This window comes from Anomalospiza imberbis, chromosome 5 (genome assembly GCF_031753505.1).
Source record: "Anomalospiza imberbis isolate Cuckoo-Finch-1a 21T00152 chromosome 5, ASM3175350v1, whole genome shotgun sequence".
Classification (NCBI taxonomy): Eukaryota; Metazoa; Chordata; class Aves; order Passeriformes; family Viduidae; genus Anomalospiza; species Anomalospiza imberbis.
The window spans coordinates 57775500-57793124 of record NC_089685.1 but is presented as its reverse complement, the minus strand read 5'-3'; the positions used below and the strand labels follow the sequence as shown (position 1 = coordinate 57793124).

Sequence of the window (17625 nt, the reverse complement as noted above, 5' to 3'; positions counted from 1 at the left end):
TAACTGGACACTAAACAGGAAGAGAAACTAATCATTGAGAGCATTGGTAATTCTCTCCTGAGCTGCCAGGACAATCGATTTGGTAAACTGATCCTTTGGCAGCATGAGATGCAAGCACCGTCACTTTACAGAATAGGTGTTGATGGGACTTAGTCTCACCTGTTAGGAAATGCTCTGAGCTGTACAGCAAACAGAGCAAATAGTGTTTTTTTTTCAGTATTGTCTGATTAATAAGGAAACTCTGGGAGAAGCAATTTGTCTCTCCTTCCTAAACTCTTGCACTGGTTTGGTTCACCATCGTACTCTACTGAGTAGGTTGCATGAGGAGAGCAGAGCTGATCCCTCTCCACTAAACTCCTCAAAACCACAAAACGCGGGTTACACAGAAGCTGGGGAGTCAAACCAGCCACTCTCTTGGGCCACCTTCTCCCTTGCATATGCAGGGACTGACAATAACCTCAGCCTGGAGCAGGCTGTGTGGAATGAAGGATCGCATAATACCCAGCTGCGGGGAAACCTGCAGATGGTTTCTGCTACTTTGGGACAGGTAGGGAATGAGTAGACAGCAGATGACAGGCAAGTTGTGTCATGGCACTAAAGTAATGTGAGAGAAAGCTCTGCTGCTTCAGTTTTATTGTCATCCTCCCTGCAAAGCAGATAGTTCTGAATCATACATATTCCAGAAACTAGACAGAAGGCCTACTGATAGAGTATCATGTATTTTATATGAGTTCTTTGATGTGGGAAAGTAAGAAGCCTCCAAGACATGAGCTGTGAACATTTTCTGTGGTAGTGCTATGGTAATAACATGGTTTTTAAATTCAGAGGTGTAGAGTCAAACCCTCAATGATGCAATAAAAAAGTCAAATGACAGCACAATTCTTCTAAGGATAGTTGTTTGGCCTTTTCTGCAGTGTAAGCAGAGTATACAATTCAGACATAAATGAAATCATTCTAAAGTGTGAAAAGCAAATCCTCTTATTTACAAATAACTAGATAAGCTTAACCCTTATTGAAAATTTTGGTATAATTTGATCATTATGCCCATGGCTATAATTGAGAGGCACAAAAGGGTATCACAGAGGATAGATAGAGTTGTTACATGTCAGGGGTCTGATTTTCATTACATTTGTATGGTGTAGTTGTATAAGTTTCTGCTTACATCCTAATTTATGGGGATGTGGGTCAAAGCCATTTGCTACAACTCAGAGTAAAGCCAGGAGATACATTCTTTACCTATTATGACTAATGTGACATCTGTAAAGAGTTAAATAAAGAGCATCTCTCTTGTACGAGTTTTTAAGCACCCTTCTACTACTGTAATGTGAAATAAATTCCAAGTTAATGGGTCATTATAACACTAAAACCAACAAAGCAAGGACAACCTCATATATGTGCCTGAAAACTAAGAAGCTTCCAGAAGAGCTCTAATGTCTGAGCCAGAGTACGAGGAAGAAGTCAAAGGGAGATGAAAATTGTGTGCTTGATTGTTTACTTGATTATACTAGTTGGAAAGATGAAGTTTCAACAGTCTGATTTGATGATTAAAGAGTAGAAAATGACAGTGTGTTCTTTTAAATAAAAATGTTGCTGACCAATTGATCAGCAAAGCTATGATACAACCCTAAAACCTCAGTAAGGAAGCAGATGCACTATGTGAGAAAGGTATTACATCAAAGATTATGAAATCTGCTCACCCAGGTTCAGCTCCAGGTTCTGCCACTGGCCTCTCCTGTCATCTCAAATTATTCAAGTATAGGAGGGCTCATATAAGTGGTCATTATTTTGCATCTTACTGTTGAAGCCCTAAGCTTGACTTTTTGCCAGTCTTTGAAATTCCAGGTGAACATGAATATTTTTCAGCTGGGCAGACGTTTGAAAGTCAGGACCAAAGTAGATTGATCCTGAAAAATTAGAAAGCACTTATTACTCACTTATGCACATCACAGACCTGCTTTGAGGCTTAACCAGTGAAATGCTTTAGATCTTGGGTTGGAGAATAACTCACACAATGAATGGCAGGTTTATTCTTCTGCTGGTGCCCAGTCTTTTTTTTTCACGCATAAGGAATTATAGTTTAAATTATGGATTGTTAGCCAGTTTTTATGTTTTAAGGAGTGGTCCAAGCAATCATAGGATTATACCAACACATGATGTCCTAGGAACATTTTAAGAAATGCAATGAGATTTGAACAAGAATCTGGCCCTGATGCAAAACAAACAGCAAGATAAAAAAATCACCTCAAAACTTGAGACACTGTCTCTGACTTGTGTTAAATAGGGTATTTACTGTCTTGTGACCCAGATGAAAGGTAACCACCTGGTGCATATGTCCTAAAAAGAAGAGTTTTATAAAGGCTCAGCTTCTGGCATCAATTTACAGCTGATGCTTACACAGTGCTCATGAAATATTAAGGAACACAACTTTCCTGTGCATTTTGTTTACAGGATCTTCTGTATGTTGACGTTTATAAGCATCCCTACACTGAGATGTTCATACTAATCAGGAGGAAAGGGATATTCACAAAGTTAAACATCAGATCCAAGAGCAATCCTGTTATGTTCATTACTGCATGTAGAATCATGAATCACCATGAAAGAAGCCACTTGTCCCTGTATTAACACTTTAACACTGTTCACACCCCAGGGACTCCTGTTTTACCTACCCCTGACTGCTCAGATGAGGTCTGGGTGAGTTGGGTTACAGTCACAGAGGATGTGATTTCTCTGTTCTTGAGCATCTCTCCCACAGGTGCAGCCATGGTTGTGCTTCCCTTTGGGATCATACTGTCCACCCTTGCTTATTCTATATTTTCATTTCTGACAAAAATTCACTGTCAAAAATAACTAGTCTGTAGATTGTAACAGAAGTTTCTCTTATATTGCAAATGAAGATTTGTATCCTTGTGTGCTGGTTTCAGTGGGGGTCGAGCTGACTTTCTTCACAGTGGCTGTTGTGGGGCTATGTTTTTGAACAAGTGGCTGTGTGGTGCCTGGTTGCTGGCTGGAGTTAAGCCACAACACCATGCAACTTCTCTTGGGTGATTGACTTCTTCTAAAGAGGCATTACTTTGAAATTCTGTGGTGCCAAAAATGCACAGCACTTTGGTCATCCGTAGCAGAAATGATGCTAAACTCATAGCACGCATAGTAGTATTTGAGAAATCTGACATCAAATTCTAATGGATTTTTGCCTTTTTCTTACTTCTCCGAATTTTCCTCTGACATTTCCAGCTCTCTTCTCTTACCTATTCCTCTGAGATTTTTCCTCAGGGAAGAACTTCCTCAGGGACCTATGTCACAGTGGATTCATTAGCTATGATACTGTTAGCTCTGCTTGTGATTCTGATTTGCTCAGAAGTTTCTGATTATAAACTTGTAAATTCTTTTCTTCTGGCTTACAAGATCCACTACATGATATCACAGGAATAAAACCTGTAATGGGAGACATGGGAAGGACAGACCTCTTCTGCCCTCTCTCCAGTACTTACTACATCAGCCAGAGCTGGGCACAGGCTCAAATCTTTGCTGCAGTACAGCTCCCAGGAGATGTCAGGACCCACATAGTCAATATGTGTCAGTTATTGAGACAGGCTGTGAAAATTTGGTATCCCCAAACTGGGTACAAATGCAGAGGCAGGTGAGGTTAATTTTTGAAAAGTCCTTATTAGCAACCTTTATGTTTTTATGACTTCAACATGGAAGCCCACAAAAAAAGTTCAGTCCTGCAGAGGATCCTAAATCTTTTCATGCTGACAGTGATGAACATGAACAGATTATCCCTACTCCTAATGCTGAGTGATTTCACCAACCTAGTGGGAAAGATCCTTCTCTTAATTACACAGAACAAGTAGAGAATTGCTGTAGTGACGTGAATGGAGTTATTTTGGATAGACACCAATACAGGAGAGAACACAATCTGGCGCCTTGAATGCTGCCAACAAAAGCTCAGTTGTATTATCCCATGATTTGACTGTGGCAGGCAGTCTCACTGAACTGATGCCTGACCTAGCTCCCACGGAAGTCAATGTGAGCCTTTGCACTGATTAAAATGCTTTCCAGGAGACCCTCTCAGCAGCCGGATCGGATTTCGGATCAAGGGCTCCCTCACCGACTTTGATTGAAGCTCACATCCTCAATGGTGCTGACCTAAATGTCATCTTATCTCAAGACTGGCCCAGCTTTGGCTGGGGGTGTTGGATCAGACAACCTTCTGAAGGCTTCTCAGGTATGAAATATTCTCTGTGGCTTGGTAGTGAATAAAGCTGTGGAAGACACAGCAGTGCTCTCATCCATCAGTCCAACCTGCTCTTTCAGTGGAAGAAAGACTCCCACGCAAGAGTCCTTGGGAATGTCAGGCATTATTTAACCATTGTATTAGCATACCTCTCCTTATTACTTTACAATGCTCTCATCGTGTTACAACACAGATGAGGACAAGTCACAAACCCCAGAGATTTATCTTCCCTAAAGGAATGTTTCCAAGACTTTAGCCCAGTAAACACTGGAGTTTAGCTTGGATTTAGAAGGAATGTATTTTCCTATTTGATTTGCAAGGTCTTTGTTTCCTGTCTTGCTACAGGTTGCCAGAATTTTGGGTGATAGGGTTTCATATAAATAATTCAAACTCCCAAGGAAAAAATCAGGCACATTTAATTTTTCATATAGAGAATATCTCAGATGACACAGTTTTGGACCTATGTGCCAGTGTGACCAGACTGCTAAAAAAATAGTTTCTGCAGCATCCATCCAATCACCAAGGTTGGTGCCCAGCAATATTTGCTTTAAATAGTCACTTTTAGGCCACCTGGGCTTTACAGTTTGTTTTCCTCTTCCATTCTAATGTGAGCTTTTGCACATTGAAAAAAGCTATAATTTTTCCTCTGGAACTTTGGATCAAGGATAGGGATATGGTAGAAAGATTAAATAAGTGTGTAAAAATGAGTAACTATTAAAAATCAGAAGGGAAACAAAAATAGTCTCTCTAGGCCTGTCCTTTCGGCCAAATTCCTCTGTACATCTTGGATTATGGAAAGACTGATGATCTGTCTAACTGACCACTGAAACATATTCTTCTTCCTTACTGCTTTTTTACCTGAAGAACAGCTTATGCATCGCTGACAATGTTCCCTCCACTAGAGAGATCACACACTCATAAAAGGCAGGCTCATCTCTACCCAGTCCCTCTCCTTCCTCGCAGGATTCAATGTCCCTGTCCTAATTTGGACAGGTTTTCTATGAAATCATGTTGCAGTGCAGAGAATGCAGTTCTCTGACACTGAAGAGATCACATTAGGGTAATTAATCTTCTCCCTTTCCTCTTGAAACTCCAAGCCCACAAGCTGCACATTTATAAAGAAAGAAAATAGTCCAGACCACTTCAAATTACCTATAGAGTTGACTAAATTAAAAAATAAAGGAGTCATAGCTGTTGTTATGTAAGTGGAGTATGAGATATTCATAATTAATGGTCAATTAGTCCAAAATTTACCATAATTGTCATGTTCTTATTAAAGATGACACGTGGCCAAAACCACGAACATTTTGGCAGCCAGTTTGGTACCACACTAAGACAAGCATGTATTATGCAGGTCCGATAAGGTTTCATATGATTATGCTTTTAAACTGGCAGTGTTCTGCACCTTAGTTGTAGTCAGAAGATCTAGGGCCTGAGATTACTATAATTTCATAGAGTAAAATCTTGGGCAAAGTTGTATTTAATCTGATAGGACCCACTACTGAAATCCTTACATGGTGAAATGACTCATTGACGTCATTGGAGTTTTGCCCGAATAAGAACTTCAGACTAAGGCCTGGAGGGATTATCTGTGCTCTTCTCTACTTACTCATTGAGTAAATCCCATGTAGAACTCTAATGAATGTAAAATGGCCTAAATGGAAATATGGGTCTTATATAAAGTTAAAAAGGATTTACTGGATTTATTGCAGATATATTAATTTAGGTTACTTTTTTACTCTTTTTTCCTCAGAAGAAGACTCTATAGAAGAACAGAAACAAAACCACTTGTAATCAGAATGTTACAGAAAATCTCTCAAGATTTTTCAACATTTTTTATTGATGTGGAGAACTCAAGACAACTTCCAAGGGAAGTGCAGGCCTCCTAAGGTACTGTCAAGTTGAAAGATATTTCTTCATTGTTTTTCATACATTTTTTGAAAGGACCCTACCCACCAACCCTGGATTTAAAATCAGTGTTGTAAGAGGCTGACTTCTTCCAAAGAGGCAACAACTGCAGCTACTTGGATTGGTCCCCATAAGCAAAGACAAATCATTTGAAAGGGGAGCATTGGGATCCAGTGCAATCACAAGCCAACACTGGGGCCTTGTGTGCAGCCCTCTTGCTCCATAATTCTCCAGTAGGAATTGTCCTCTTGGACAAGAATCGGAATCCAGTCCTGACACCTATCCTTCCTTCACAATTGAACTCAAACTGTCGAATGTGGACAACAGAAAAAGAACACACTGCTGGGGAAGAGAACTCTCCTGCTTTCCCCTTCAGCACTACCAGTAACCTTGCAATTTTCTAGCAGCCAGAGTAGAGTACGATTTCTAATTTCCCAGGCATGATGGTTTTTTTTCAAAGACAGCTTCCAGCCATCATGAAGGAGATGATGAAAGTGTGAAGTCAAAGAAATACCTTATAGTCTGTACCATGGTATGTGCCCATGTTAGATTGTATCTGGGGTGCTTGACTTCATGAGGGAGTCTGGCCCCGCTTATCCTGGAAAATAGTCTTTCAGTTCCCTAGGTCATGTTCCTAAAATTCTTCTGGGCTGGTAGATGCTTTAATATTCATCCTAACTGGTGTCAGCAGCACTGACATTTCCTGTCCTCTGACAGCTGTATGTCATTCTACCTTGACAAGACTTTTCTTACAAATGAAAAAACAGCACCAAAAAGCCCTGGAGATACCAGAAGCACTCAATGGCAACTCTAGCAGTATTAAATTCGCTGCCTCTGTTTTCCAGTGCCACAGAACTTCCAATTCCACAGCAAGTCAGTGCTGAGGGGCTGCTCAATGGTCCCAGGTGCCTTCACTGCACAAGACACCCTCTGATCCTTCTGACAGGCTGTTTCTGCTGCATCCTTGGTGTGTGAAGGTGCTGAGAACCTTCTCCTCTTGATGGAATCAAGGGGAACATCTTGGTTACCCAGTCTGGAGATTGGACAGACAGAAGTAGAAGGGACATGGATAATGCTTAAACCTCCCCCTTCCAAAATTAACACTTTGATGAATTACATTGACATTCAACTAAAAAGGGGATTAACAGGTGTTAGACCAGGCCTGTAAAGTGGTACACTTTGCTGATGAATACTTTTTGGTATCTCTCATTTTGTTTGGAACAATCCCTTTCCTCAGCTTCTCAAACAAACCCATAAATGGGAGACTAACATGAAGTTTATTCCTAAATGCCAAAGTAGGTTTTCATATTCTTCCCTAGTACTAGGGCTCTGTTTTTGAAGGCAGAGAGCTTCGCTAACCTTGCTATGTCCCAGCAAGTACAGAGACTTAGTCTGTTGTGTCACGAAAGTGAACAACACATTTTCAATGTTAAATAAACATTTATCCAGAGGTTCAGCATGACTGCTTAAAACTTAGGTAAATCAATCACTGTAGGTTAACCTTTGCTCATGACATTGTTCTTTCTTTCCGAAAGCACTGTAACTATCAGATCTCACAGTTACATATTTTTTCTACATGCCACTGTCAGGAGAAATACTTAGTGGAGAAATCTGGCACAACAAATGCTTTTCCACCCAATGCTCTGTGGAGCTCAATAAGTTTATGGGTTGCTGTGCTGTATCTTAAGGACATTAAAGATACAGTTTCAGCTACAATCCATCTGGAAAAATACCATGAATGTGAAACTATTGAGAATTTAGAAGACGTTAATGTTCCCTGGCACATGCATATCAGTGCAGTTCAATTACACAGTTACAAGCATGCTTTCTGTCTAAATTGGCTCTGTGGAACAGATCCTAACATGTCATACTAAGGTGATTGCATTACAAAGGATTATTGTGATGGAGTTTAGCTGAAGAAGATGAGAATACAAAGACACAAGAAAACATTTTCAAGGAATTGAAACTGTGGCAAAGAGTGGCTGCTCTCTGCTCTGACAAAGCAAATATTTTTGTACCTGCAAAGCTTGGTAAGATGGATAAGCAGAAAAGCTACCCAGCTTAACTCAAGACCAAAATGGAAATCTAAGAGCAAGGTGTCCTGCTCACTGTGAGGCAGCATTTTTTGTTTAATTCCCTCTGCCAGTCAGTACAGATGGCTGTTTCACTTAGCCTGCACATCTGACACAGGTGACAGCACTGCACAAATTAAAGGCAGGAAAAACACATGGATTGAGAACAGAAGTGGAGTTCTTTCAGTGATGGAAAGCTATTTTTAGAGTAGGGTAGATGATACAGCAGAGGTGGACAAGGTAGGATCCTTTCCACCACATATGGCTAAAGACAGATAATGCTTGTTCCAGAGGGACTCTTAAAGAATCTTCTCACTTCCCTGGAAATTCCTTTTTTTCCCCTCCTATAAAATGCTAGAGAACTTTTAGTTTGGATGAGAGCCAACTGTGACAGGAGTTGGTTCTGTGGGGAACATACCTTATGTGTCCTGCCTATATTTTGGAAGTAATTTTCTTTTCACTAAATGTCTCAGTTTTTCATTGTTCTACAGAGATGTTCAGTGACAGGCAGACAAAATCTCAGCAGTATTTATGCCATGTACAGCCATGGGATCTGCTTTCTGTGTCTCTGCTGAACTGGACTGTAGGCATACTCTGTGGGTTTACAGGGTCCTTCCTTGATCACTGAGGATCCCTGAAGCCCCAGTGAGCTCTTGCTGCTCTTCCCATACGGCAGCTGTTGTTTTTCCTTTCTTTGCCAGACCCAAGAGTCTCTTTCAGAGGTGCTGTTCTCTAACACAGGAGGTGGACCTTGCTTCTGCATGCAGCAGGTATCTGGAGATCCTTTCTCTTGTGTCTGTCAGGGCTGCTGTAATTGTTTACTTCCTCCTTCAGGTTTGCCCTTGCAGGTTTCTAGGGATGATTCAGCCATTTCCTTGCAATATGTAACTAGGCCTGACCAGGCTTAAATGTATGTCCTGAAGATGGAGAGATACCCAAGTAGTTTATAGGCTCACTAGTGTGACTTACTCTGTGTTACCAATTGCATGAGGCCCTTCTCTCCACCCTCTGTGTAGAGATCCTGTTTCCAATTTTCCTGTGAAAATTGTATGGACTCATAAAGGGACAGGCCACTTTGTCACAGCCTCTCTAAAACACTATCATCAGGAATAAAAAGTGCCATAATCTAATTCCACATTATTTACAAACCCTGTGATTTGTGGGTTTCCATGCCAATGTGAAGCACAATCCATGTCGCCTCACAGCTTTATCTGGAAATTTATTTCCTTTGTGTCTGGAGGCCCTTTGATTTAGGCAGCATTCTACTTTTTGTACTAAGTGGAAACACAGTAAAACCTTTCAAATCCCAAGAAATTCCAGCCTGCTCCCGGAGAACATGCAAGAGGATACATGAAGCATGTACAACCTGAAACTCAGGTGATACTAGGCATGTAAATAGGAGCCAGAAAACCATGTGAAATTAGTTTCCTCAAGCTTAACAAAGAAAAAGGCACACTTTACAGGAAGGTTCAGAGTGAGCACCTAACTTAGCTGCTTTGCATCTCTCCACGGAGAAAACTGTCTCTCTGCTAACTAGAGGAGAAGTAAACTAAATGAGACTCACTGAGACAAAGATATCTGTTGTGAGTCCCATTTCTCCCTGAGCTGCAGGCTCTCACACACCCAAAATCCACAGTGTGGTGGTGGTCTGCCAGGACTGGTAGGCATCTGCTTATTGCTTAAGTGTAGCTCCCAAGATGGGAAACAGGGCAGAGTTTTGCTTTCCACCTGCTGTGTCTCGTTGCCATGCAGCCCCCCTCCACCCTCTCTGGTGGTGTCCAGTGCAATCCCCAGAGCACCAAACCCTACTGATCTCACCCAAATTGTATCTTGGATGGTACGAATTTTGGATGACAGACAGCTTCAGGCTATAAATAAATCTGCTTAAAAAAACATATAGGTGGGTAAGATGCTAATTTCCTCGCAGTTGCTACTGGGATGCTTTGGTTGTGGATGTTGGCATCCCCACAACCCAGCAACAATTGCTGCCCACTCAAGGCCATTATGGAAAATCCCCGAGTTCTGCCACAGGACTTTCCCTTTTCTCAATCTCTAGGCAATATCCACCAAATCCCTGCTGCTGCAAAACCACTATGGCTGTGGTAATCTTCTGGTCAAAGAGCTAAATTATTTCCTCCATTTTTTGAGGTAAACCACTAACCCAAGTCAATTGTGTGCAGTGTTACTGGTTTGAGCCTCACCCTAGAAAAGCTTTATCCAGCAATCAGAGAGGTGTTAATATACATTGTGCCTTCCACTAGTACTGGCAAAATGGGCTGTGGTGGGTGACATGGGAGTGCCTGTCACCGCTCCCTGCTCGCTCTGTGGGCACAGAGCTGCCTGCAGCCTGGGGCACAGACACACCCCCTTCAGTGAGTGCCCTGAATGGACAAATCCAGCAATTCCTTTGAAAATTGCCACTGCAAGAAAGGGATTGGCCTTGAAGGTACTACTTTGCTTCAGTCTGAGAAGGATATTTTAGACTCATCCCTTTGAAAGGAAAACTGCAAACAAATGATTGTTTTCTCCAGCCATGCAGCAAAGTTCTGTTTGAAGCAATTTGCCCCTGAGGCAGAACATATAAAAGATACACCCCAGTTACAACCAGCTGCAGCTTGCTGGGGAGAAACTACTCCAGCAGTGCTGGATCCCTGCTGCAGAGTGACTCACTAACAATGTTTATCCTTCATTATGATGCAGGTTTGGTTCATTCATTGCCTAACTATTATGTCACTAATTAGAGACCATTAACTGACTAGGACAGGAGATGTTCACAACAGCTTGGTGGGGTGGGGGCAGTGACAAACAGGTCAGACACTAGACGTGGCCTAGCTTTCAAATGGCAGGAGAGTTGAGAGAATCAGGAACAAAAACTTCTTGTCTGGGGATCTCTTCCCCAGCTGCTACAAAATGAAACATTTTTCTTGCTAGGCTATGGGCTGCAGAGGCAATACTTTGCCACAGTTGGCTTATTCTGCACTTATTGCCAAATAATTCTCATAAAGAAAGCAACAATCAGAACTAATATCAATACACTCTATGGGCAAAGTGACAATGCTCTATGCTGGATGAGTAGAGCATGGCAAAAGAACAAGTTACCTGGAGGAAAATCTGCTCTTTGACAAGATAACACTTTATTAGTCTATTGTAAATAATGTGTGGTCTCAGCCCTCAGTAGGCATGAGGTCTCCTAGCATTCTTCTAGGCAAAGACAGCTAAGTGTCCAGCACATTGTATGTTCTCTGCTTCTTTCCTACTTCAAAATGAGTATGGACCTAATAATTCTAAAAAAGATGGCTAAAAAAGCCCACCATGGATGTCCATAGCATCTAGATTTATGAAAGCTACTAGATGGAATAGTCTAAACTACTCACATGGAAACACCCATGAAAAGAAGATAGTTCAGCCTGGAAGCAGACTGCCTGAAAGTGTGAACTTGAGAAAGTTGAAAAAGCAGGCATCAGAATGTCAGTCCTTCATGTTTGTAATTAGCAACTAAACAGATGGGGGAGGGGGAGAATTCTCTGCTTGCTCGGAGTGAAGCAGCTGTTACACAAGAGGCGCAGCAGTGCCGAGAATCCCAAGTCTAAGGCACACACACCTCCCTGTGAAGCAGATGTACAGCCACATGCCCTGCCTGCATGCCCCATTGCAGGGAGCTGTGGCACTTACGAGTGGGTGATTGCACACAGCAAGCTGGAAGTGGGGCTGGTCATGGTCAGCATTTGATGAGAGTTGTCTCAGATGCCAGTGTGTCTCCTCTCTTTCAGCCAAGGCATTTCATATTGATACTCCTCTCCAAATCACTTAGAAATTAAAATAATTTTAGTGATTAGTTAGTGTTAGTCAGTGTTTAACCCACTGATTTTGCTTTTTCCTTTTTTAGTGTACCACTCTGCTTCACATGTTTTGCGGTGGAACCAGCTGTGCCCTCCTTTCACTAAGCCCTTGGCTCTCGGCATTCACTGGAAACATTTTCCAGCTGTGAGATGAAAGGTAAAAGGTTTAAAATTATATAGTGGACAGCAGAGCTCTGAAACAGTTTATTCACAGTGAATCTGACATAGTCCCTGCTAAATACCACAGGTTAAAATAAAACCTTTGAGTGTAACAACCTGACAACTTATTTTGGAAAATATAAAAAAAAAAGACACCTGGGAATCTGAAATCTTTTGGCTGTGTGGCCCAGCAATGGGCAATGTCCACTTTTGTTCAGAGGGTCCTAGAATATTCCGACTCAACAAGCCCGGCTACATGCTGCCTACGGCCCAGCAAAGGAAGCACTGGGCAGCAGCCATTGCCCAATCCTTTAGGTAACCTTTCTGTCATGATTATTTATGAAGCAATGTGGCAGCTGTATAGAATCATCTTGCTTAGGGGTCCATGCCCTTTCATCCATGTATTGTCTTTCCAAAAATACTTCTCTCTTGGAATTGTAAACTCATTAGATTAGACCTTCATCAAGGAAACACTCCTTCTTCCCCCTCATCTGCCTCCCTCCTTGCCCCATTTGGTGGTTTTCTGACTCTCTGGTTCCTCTTTGTTCAGCTACTCAGAACAAGAATATTTTCATTACAGATAAATACACCCCACCTACTCATTGCCACAACATGCCTTTAAATTAGCTGGAGAAAAAACCCATTCCAACAGGTAAAGTATTACTGTAGGCTCAAGTGAGCCTTGGAACAGTGCAATGCACTATGAAATTGTACAAGACAGAGTAGATATTGTCTGCAACTGAATTAATTAGACTTCAGCATAAAAGGTTGGAGGTGGGCCTGTTGTAAACCACAAGTCCAAGTTTTGCAGCTCATTGTGACTGAACACTTCTCTGCTGGGCTCATAACAACATCTCCCAGTAGTCCAAGGTGCTTCAGATCCCAAGGTGTTTCAAATCCAAACTCAAATTTTCATGAAGTTCAAGGTATCTAAATTCAATGACCAAATAGAGAAAAAATTCAGTGGTGCTATTTCTGTTGCTTGGTCCCAAGCCCAGCATGTAGTTCAAAGATATAACTGTGTAAATTTGCTTTTGGTATGAAAACCTCAGATCCAGTCAGCAGCAATCCTTCACTCTGGGAGGCATGTTAGTCCTTCTCTCTGCTGCTCAAGTCTGGTTCAGGCCATCTTCAGTCTTAGCAGGGTGTAAAATATCAGCTAGAAGAGCTATGGAAAGGGCAAGAGGAGGTGCAACACCTGGTTTGTTGAACAGAGCCTCTCAGAAATAAGCCTTTGACAGCATAATCTGACCATTCAGGACTATAATCTAAGTTGACAACACGGATTGCTGTTACAAAAGAGAAAACTGAAACCATGTTTTTCCAGATTGTGGAGCTTAATCTGGTTGGAGGAGATCCCATTTCCAGAGTGACAGTAGATAGCTCCCCACCTCCCCCCTGCAGCAGCTCTCACTTACAGGTCACCAGCTGGGATTTGGGCAAGAGAGGATTGCTCAGCCTAGTGAGGCTTCCCAAAGCTTGAAAGAGCAGTGACCTGGAGCACAGCCCCCAACCTGCAGGCTCAGAAGAGGATGTGGGGGCAGGAAGGCCTCAACCTCATTCTGCCTTTGGCAGAGCAGCATGTTTGGAGGGGAGACCTGCAGGGCACAAATCTGTGTGAAGCCAGGAGGTTCCCCATAACTCCAGCCTACATGCCCTCCTGAAAAGAGCCAGCCATGACAGGTGTCAAACAGTGGTTTCTAAGGACTTTTTGTTGCTGCTACTGATTATTCTATTGTAAAAATGCTGTCTTTGGTTCAGAGCAAAAGACTGAGCCAAAGCAGAGAGACAATGCTCAACTCTGGGAAGCAAGGATGGGGAGGTAATCTAAATCCCCACATTTATCAGTAGAGCTGCTCTCAGGTGCTCTTCTCTGCAGTGCTGCTGGTGAGGAGCACCCTTATTTTGTGAGCTGCCAGGCAGGCAGCCCTGGGGTCCAAGCTCCTCTGGGCTTGTCTGCACCTTCTGTCTGTTCCTCAGCTCACTGCTCATGCTATAGCTTTTCTGAGGTTCATGGAGAGACTCAGGCCAAGCAAGACCAGATGGAATTTATTGCGAGGAAGTTTGTGACTGTCCGTCTGATTAAAAATTGAGAGACTTGTGCGTTACTGGTGTGAAAAATGTTTTTCCAGGAATGTTTTTTTGGTCCTGTTAATCACACATGTACAGTGATATGTTCAACATAATTGGCTCTCCATTGTTTTTCCCAATAGAGAAAAGTGAGTATTTTGACACTGGACTATCACATTTTGCTCACTTGCATTATAAAACCACAAAAAAAAAAAGGTTTGTGTTCCCTCACACTTAAAAGGAAAGAAACCACAACTGTGCCTCAGTTTCTCTTCAGAGTGAAATAAGAGATATGGTGGCTTGTTAAAAGCTTCCCAAGTGATCAATAGAAGATGATAAACCAAGTCTAGATTTCTTGACTCTCATCCAAGTACCTTTCCATGGGACCTTATTATCTTCACTAACTATATTACTATATTACTTTTTTAAAAATAATTTTTGTATTCAAAATATATTTGAATTGGATCTTGATTATTTAAACTGGAAAAAACCCCAAAAACCAAACCATAAAGGAGGCTAGATATGATAGTGAAACGGCAATGAAGTAAAAAGTAAATGCCTGGTTTGAACCATCATATTAGGGTGCAAAATATAAGTGATTTGTTCAGAAAGAAAAAGGAAGTTTGACTAGCACATTCTAAATTATCAGAGGTTGAAAACAAGAAGGATGCATTCCTTTACATTATTTTCTCCTGAGACTGCAGAGGAATACTGATATAATTACATCAGTACAAATGAGCCCTAACAAAAGTGGATTGCTTCTTCATGCAGTTTGTTATTAAGCCATTCTGAAAAACGGAGTAGTAAATTGCATCAGTCATTAAACCAAATGTTACATCTGAGCTTAAAGAAATACATAATGTCATGAAACTATAATAACTTTTGTTGCAGAGATGACTAATCAGGCCAGTCAAATCTGATGATGCAGGACACAGGAGGATATAAATAGATAACTCTCAGCACTGGGAAGGTGTGGCAACCCTTTATACCCTGTCTGACAGGGTGGAGGGAATAGATTTTCATAATTCATGATAAATTGCATTAATCTTAACCTAAATCCCATCAACACTGACAGAGGAAATGTGGGTGAATTTTTGAGTAAGAGACATAAATGCTCTTTGCATTGCCCCAGTCAGTGGGAAATGCTTGACCAATGCTCTGCTGGTGGTGGACTGGACTTGACATGTAAACACAGGTAGGACATGCTAGGACGTGCTCAGAGAGCTTCTTGCTTTCATACCTATGTGCAATTGATGTTTTTCTTTGATGTTATGTACCCCTGATCCAGGTATATTCGGGCCAATGAAGCAATATTATCATTATGAACTAATATTAATATTACTGAGATTGAGGTCTGAGTCCGAGATAAATAAAAATAAAAATATATTTGTTTCCTCTCCTGTATTAAGGCATTAGTGAGGACCAACTCACAAGCAAACAACAGGAACAAATCAAACCTGCTCTACAAGGATTTTGTTACTCTAATAAAATTTATATGCATATGAAGAATTTTGCAAACAGCTTTGCATAGCACTTAATATATGGTAAACCCCACATAGATCTTTGTTATCTGGGTTATAGGATGGTGTTAGCTCCTTCACAGGAAAAACAATATCTCAAAAGAGGGATAGACAGTCTGCAGCTTTAAATATCAACTCTGGAGAGAGCTACTTCAGCACAACAGGTGCCTTTCTCCTGTGAAATTCCCCTGCACAGGAGATGCTTGGGTCCATGTATGCTTAACTGTTCCATCCTTCAGCACTTCCTTTCCCCAGAGTGAGGGAAAGTTGAGAAGGGCTCCAATTCCAGCAAGGATGCAAATGCTGTTTTGAATTACAAAGAGAAAAGTTAAGGATTCTCCCTTGCAATTTGACATATGTTATAAATGCCTTTATTGTAGGTGTAGTCTTGTGTCTTCCTCCAGTGAATAAGTAAATGAGAAGGTTCAAAATGCTTTAGCAATTCAGAGAACCCAGTTTAATTCCCAAACTTTGTGCAATCTTTCCTTCCACCCCCACTAAAAAAGCCCCACAAAACAACGGTAGGCACAGGCTCCCAAAAGCTTCTGTTATAGTTACACTTCAGTGTAGGAGAGCTCTGGCCACCAATGGCTTACTTTTTTAGTAGGCAAGAAGGAAGCATGGAGGACTTAGGACAAACCACAGCAAACATGAGCTGAAAGCTGCTGGGGAAGCAGGATGAATTAAACAGAGAAGGATTTCTCTGTGCCAGCATTTCCAAGCTGTTTCTTCCTGATTTAGTCCCATTGCTGCACACAGATATAAGGTTGGCTGTAGGGCTTGACTGACCCCAAACAGATTTTTCTTTACTCTTTCACCAAGCCAGACCTAGAAAGGTCAGAAAAACACCTTTGATATAGTCTACTGCAAGAAGGAAGATATTATCATTATTATTGTCCTTGCACTGTTGAAGTATGGGGGGACACATGGAGGAAGATTGTGCCTCACAGTGTAATGTACAATGGCTAAGAAATAATAATGAATGCAAAAAAAATGGAGAAAAAAATTACAGGACCAAACAATTTTTCAAAACTGGTAGTTAAAGATCAAGTAATACAGAATCAAAGGGAATTTGAACTGCCCTGCTCAACAACCAGGAATATAAGCCTGACCAGTAATACAAAAATAGCATCTCCTTATAAAAGGAAAAATCTGTGCTAAGCCACAAAGCTCCAAAGCATAATTTGGTTTTTCTGTTAAAGTATCATCCTCGTCTGCCAGACACATTCCTGCTTCTGTCTTTTCAAATAGGAAAAGAGAGAGACAAAACTACCCAAACATAATGAAAGAGACTGATTAAAAAATTACAGAACCTATAGCAATTACAGATACAGAAGTGGAAAGGGTTTCTTAGAAGGGAGATTTGTAGGACTTTGGCTCTGGGCTGCTCTTCATAGGAATCTACTCTTCTTCCTCTTCATACATCAGCACCAGCCTTATATAATCAAACAAATAGAAACATGATGGCTATAAAACACACTAGATTGTCTGAAGAGACCTTGGTATAATGAAATTTTGCTTTAAAAATATGTTTTCACAGCATTACAATTTTCTGTGTTACTTATTTTTATAAAATCTTTAACAGGTGCTTAAAAATACACAGAAAATCAACAAAATATTTTGTCTATATGACTCAGCATTTGGAAAGGCAACAGAAGTCTTGGACCCAGCACTGAGCCACTGGCAGCTTAGTGTCTGTCTTTTTCCCAGCCATTTTCACCCCCCTACACTCTCTCCCCACACAATTCATTACCACATCACCTCTAAATCCACTGGAACAGGATTGCTGATGCTGTGTTTGCACACAGACCTCAAACTCT

The 17625-nt window shown here is 41.3% G+C and overlaps 1 long non-coding RNA gene across 1 annotated transcript; it reads left to right on the top strand.

The window, feature by feature from the left end:
* Nucleotides 1-12100: 12100 nt before the first annotated feature.
* LOC137475026 (uncharacterized) lies at nucleotides 12101-16878 on the top strand. The gene is made up of 2 exons (XR_010999648.1): nucleotides 12101-12213; nucleotides 15867-16878. It is a non-coding gene; the product is annotated as an uncharacterized lncRNA (long non-coding RNA).
* Nucleotides 16879-17625: the final 747 nt, after the last annotated feature.